This window comes from Octodon degus, unplaced genomic scaffold (assembly GCF_000260255.1).
Source record: "Octodon degus isolate 3935 unplaced genomic scaffold, OctDeg1.0 scaffold00030, whole genome shotgun sequence".
Classification (NCBI taxonomy): Eukaryota; Metazoa; Chordata; class Mammalia; order Rodentia; family Octodontidae; genus Octodon; species Octodon degus.
This window is the reverse complement of record NW_004524606.1, coordinates 3,473,000-3,478,289: the sequence shown is the minus strand read 5'-3', so window position 1 is coordinate 3,478,289 and position 5,290 is coordinate 3,473,000. Positions and strand designations below refer to the sequence as shown.

General features: G+C 39.5%; 1 long non-coding RNA gene across 1 annotated transcript in view; it reads left to right on the top strand.

Annotated features, from left to right (window-relative positions):
• Positions 1-4,015, top strand: part of LOC111816330 — a 10,828-nt gene extending 6,813 nt beyond the window's left edge. The window contains exons 2-3 of the long non-coding RNA XR_002820751.1: positions 3,147-3,297; positions 3,835-4,015. This is a non-coding gene — a long non-coding RNA (uncharacterized LOC111816330). The remainder of the gene's footprint in view (positions 1-3,146; positions 3,298-3,834) is intronic.
• Positions 4,016-5,290: the final 1,275 nt, after the last annotated feature.

Sequence of the window (5,290 nt, the reverse complement as noted above, 5' to 3'; positions counted from 1 at the left end):
TATATATAGTTTACATTATGTTTAGTCACTTTATTCTCTTGCTACTTCTCTTTGAAAAAAGACTATAGTTCTTTGGTCTATAGACATCAATTCTTGGCCAGCTAAATGAGGGTTTGCCACTGGATCCAGAGAAAGTGAGGTATCTCCTTCTAAGCAGAAGATATCTATCACTGCTTTTAAACCTATTCCTAAAATGCAGTGGCCCAGGGGCCGAGGAGATGGCTCAGTAGAATAAGTGCTTGCCTAGCAAGCGCAAGTGTCTGAGTTCAATCCTTGGTTCCGAAAAAAAAAAAAAAAAATGCAGTGGCCCACAACAATAACCTATTATTATCTAATAGACCCGTGGATTGACTGATATATCAGTTGCTTTTCCTTGGGTTTCTTATGTGGCTGTTGCCTTGGGGTATAAATCATCTCAAAATCCAACTGGGCTCAACATCTGAGATAGCTCAGCTACAGAGCTGGAAGTTAAAGCCAGCTGTCACCTGGAACCTCAGCAGACCACTCACACATGGCGTCTTTATGGGCTTGAGCCTCTCCCAGCATGAGAGTTGCTCTCTAAGAGGAAGCATTCTAAGAAAAAAAAATGGGCCTGTCAAGAGATGCAGGTGGAAGCTGCAGAGTTTCATCCATAGGACCTACTGGCAAGCCCTTCCTGCTAGCCTCAGCCTACTAGCTTATCCCTGAGTTAGGGTGAGGGGGAGTGAATGAGGATGAAAGACAAAGGGACAGATAATGTTGAGAAAGGGGGCCAGGGGTCTCTTGCCTCTACTGGACAAAGACCCCCTGAGCATTTGGCTCACCTCATTTTTATGTACTTAGATATGGGAGCAAGCAATTAGGGTAGCAGAGGAATCATTTGCCTCCTGTTATCTATAGTATATGCACAGGTAAGCAACCAGATAAGCTGTGTTGATTCTTCCCTGGAACTTGCAACATGCCAGCATGCCTGCACACTGCCAAAGGAGCACATTGCTTTTTTTTCTCTTTTGTGCTTCCAGAGAAGTTCATTTCAGCCTCCATCCTCATTCTCTGGTCTCCTACATCTGGCCTCAGAATGTTGTTTTTACCATGATTCTATGGTTGAGGCAAATCATTAAGATCAGTCCATCTTCATTGTTTAATCCTTAAATTGTTGCTTTCCACTTTACTATAACTATTATATCTTTCAGGATTTATTTATTCTTTCAGGGTCTTATACTAGGGAGACAATACAATATTTACACATGTGGGTCTGGTTTATTTCACTTATGAGTATAACTTCTAGTTGTATCCACTTACCTAGAAAGGATTTGAGTTTGTCTTTTACAGCTGAGTAATACTCCATTGTATAGAAATACTACACCTTTTTCATCCATTCTTCAAGTGATGGGCATTTTGGTTTTTTCCAAGATTTGGATATAACAAATTGTGCTGCTATAAACATGAGTGCATATATGTCACTATGGTATGACATTTTCAGTTCTTTTGGGAAAATACCCTGAGGAAGAATAGCTGGATTGAATGGGATTCCCAGTCCTAGTTTTTTGAGGAATCTCCACACTGATTTCCATAATGGTTGTTCCAGTCTATAATCCCATCAGGAGTGGAGAAAGGTTTCTTTTTTCCCCACAGCCTCTCCAGAATTTGTTGTTAATTGTTTTCTTAAAAAAAATTATAGCCATTCTTTCTGGGGTGATAAGGTATCTCAGTGTTGTTTTAATTTGCATTTTTGGAATGGCCAGTGCTGTGGAATATTTTTTCATGTATTTATTTGACCCTTGTATTTCTTCCTCTAAAAAGTGTGTATTCGCCTCACATGCCCATTTTTGGATTGTATCTTTAAGTTTTGGGGGTCAAATTTTTTTTAGTTCTTTATATAATTTAGATAGAAATCCTTTGTCTGAGTAATTGTTGGTTACAATGTTTTCCTAATTTGTGGGTTATCTTTTCACTCTGTTGGTGATTTATTTTGACATATAGAAACTTCTCAAGAAGATGAGATCCCTGCTGTTGATTCTTTGCAGTATTTTCCGTGCAGTTTGTTTTTTGTTCATGAATTGTCTTTCTGCTCCTATTTCTTCAAGATTTCCACCTACTTTCTCTTCTAGGAGATTTAGTGTTTCTGTTTTAAGGTTTAGATTTTTAATCCAAAAAGTTTAACTTAAGGGTTAAACACATAAAATGAGAGAAAGGAGAAAAGATAGGGAAAAAAGAAGGAGGAAAACCACACAAGTATATATACAGGATGGCAGAGATGATTGCATTCATAATTTCCATTTTCTTTGAAAATAGCATTTAATGTTTAGAATTTTCACTTTGACTAATTCTGTATGCTTATATCTGCAATCTGAACAACTACACCAAGGACAGCAATATGTAGTACAAAACCCATGATTGAATGCCTCTCATCTTGGTCTTTTAAATGTGTACCATTTCTAATATCTTATCAATTATTATGCTGTCTTTAAAATAAATTAAAACAAAAGATAAGGTGAAAGCAAGTGCTAATATTCAATTATTTGTCCAAATTTGCATACCTATATCTGTTAATCTGAGCAACAGATTTGATAATTAAAAATAGATAATATAATATTGTTAATTAGATATACCTGTTTTGAAAATCTGTAACATATGCATTGCTATATGTTACTCTGTTTCTGTCTCTTCTATTTGTTTTTACTCTTCAAAATAAAAGAAAAGAAATGAGGGAAAAAAATAAGATCAGTCCAGATCCAAGGTAAAATTCTACTTTGTAGGAACTCCAGATGCACACAGGGAGGGAAGGAATTGCATTGAAATTGTACCCTATATATGTAGAAATATGTATAATTTTTACATGCTAATTAGCTTTTTAAAGTGAGATTTGTTGAATCCTCCTAGATACAATGCTATAGACTTATAGTTTATTTTTATGTGAACTAAGAAACAAAAATTCAGATTACTTTATAACGTGGCATTCATTCATTGTAATGATCTTGATCTGTAGCTGAACCTAAAATATTTCCCAGGTCGGCCTGGAGTCTCTGTGATGAGTGTTTGACTTTCATTAAACCTTAGCTAGGTCTTATTCCTGAATAATGTTGTCATCCGACATACTGACAAAAAAAATGTGAACATTTTGCCCATGGTTTCATTTTTCATAAACCTCTTCATTCTGATTCTAGTCTTTTCCGAGCTGTCAAAATTCCTATCAAGCTAGCCATGATGGTGCGGTCCTGTGACCCCAGGTCAGGCATGTGTATCCCAAGCTTGAGGACAATTTGGACAACTGCCTCAAAATAAAAAAAAAAAAAAAGAAACGTAAAAAATAAAGAGGTAGGATGTAGCTCAACATTCCTTTTGTTCAATCCCAATACTGTGCCCCCCCCGCAATCCTATCAAATATTTTCCTCCCTGGAAGTCTGATTCTTAAGTTCTCCCAGATGGCTCACTTACACTTTGGCCCTTTATTTGTTATTAAAGTCAGCAAGGCCCAGACATTTCCAAAAAATGATCAAAGTATTTACTGGCCTTGCTGGAAACTGGCTGTTGGATGACAGAAGACATGGGACCCAAGGAGGGGGCACCCCTTCCAGGTGGGAGCCATTTATCTCAGTGACCCTGGCCACTAGGGGGAGCCTGGAGCTCTCCGACTCATCCCACTATTGGCAAGGCCCTCTGGCTGGCCTCAGCTTGTATGGACCATCATCATGGGTTTTATTTTGAAAGCCTACAACACTGCTGACCGGCTGGGCCTCAGTGAGGGTGCTTACCTTTATTGCCCCTCCTTCCCTTTCTCATCTTTGTACACAAGTACTGTACTAGGATTTATCTTTTTTTTTTTTTTTTTTTTTTTTTTTTTTTTTTGTCCAGACTGAAGATGGAATCCTGGGCCTTGCACATGCTAGGTAACTAAAGATTACCTTTAACAGGGTTTTCCAAACTTCAGTCACCCCATCTTTGCATCAAATTTGTACACAAAAGTATACATTACTGAAACTTTTCTTGGGCCAGGGATGTAGCTCAGCAGCACAGCATCTACCTTGCAAGTGCAAGGTCCTGAGTTCAATTTCCAGTACCAAAATAAATAAAAACAAATAAATCTTTTCTTTAAAGCAAATTCCAGTCATTGGTTAAGTTTTTGTGCATATGTCATCATTGAAAATGTTGGAAAATCAGCATCACATGCCATAGCAGAGGTAACTGAGAAAGGAAAACACAACTATAAAATAATAAGTATCTTGTAATATTCTTTCAAATCAGCTTGTGCACCACTGGTGATATGCTGACCCAGTTTTTTTTTTTTTAAGTATTTAGTAAAGGGTCTACAGGGTCTCATTAGACAGATTGGACTCATAGTGATCCTCCTGTTTTCAGCCTCCCAAGCACTGGGATTAAAGGCTTATGCCACCATGCCCAGTCTCAGTCACCATCTCAGTGCACCCTGGGGACAGGGATGGCACAGCATGCTGGGGATCGAACTCCCAGCTGCTGTACTCTGCCTAAGCATATGCTTTAGTCCGCTGAGCTATCTGGCTGGCCCTAGACCCAATTTTGGAAACAGTGCTCTAAGGGGCACAGCATATGATTTTAAAGATCTCCAATCTGAGCGGCCCCAGTTCTCCAGTTACACAGGTCTCTCTCTTTCATTAATTAACCAAAACCAAAACAAAAGCAAAAAAACAGCTTAAATCTTCCTTCCATACTTTATGGCGAGATTTCTGCAACTCCCCCTGACCCCAGGACTTTAATGGATTTCCAAAAAGCGTATGTTTTTCCAGGGTGTGTGGACTACTTTCTTCACTGCTTGTCTCCTAATTTACAACCTATATTTCAAATGGTCCAAATGTCAACTCTAACTCTTGTGAGCTACAAGTTGCTATATACAACTGTGTTAGTTGATACATTGTGTCAACTTGGCCGAATCAGCTCTAGCAGATCTCAGCGTGGGGGCCTAGCCCTGCAGGTGGGCAGGGCCCAGGAATTGAGAAAGGCTTCCTGCCGCCCTGCCTGGTTTCCTGCCGTCCAGCCCTGCTTCCGTGGAGAAGTCCCAGTCTTTGGAGGAGCTTGATCTTGGCAGCCGCGCCACTTTGGAGGAGCTCTGATCTTCACTGTGGAGCACTGGCCTTCACAGTCAGCGTAGAAGGAAGAGAGAGGCTTGATGGACGCCGCATCTGCTGGTCCTCCTCTACTTTTCATTGTTTTCTGCTGCATGAACTGCTGTTGTTTGCTTTGGAGCCAGTGGAATATATACTGAACCCTCCAGTAACTGTGAGCTAAATAAACCTTTCCTTCCTTCATTTGGAGTGTCGGGTATTTGTCCCAGCAA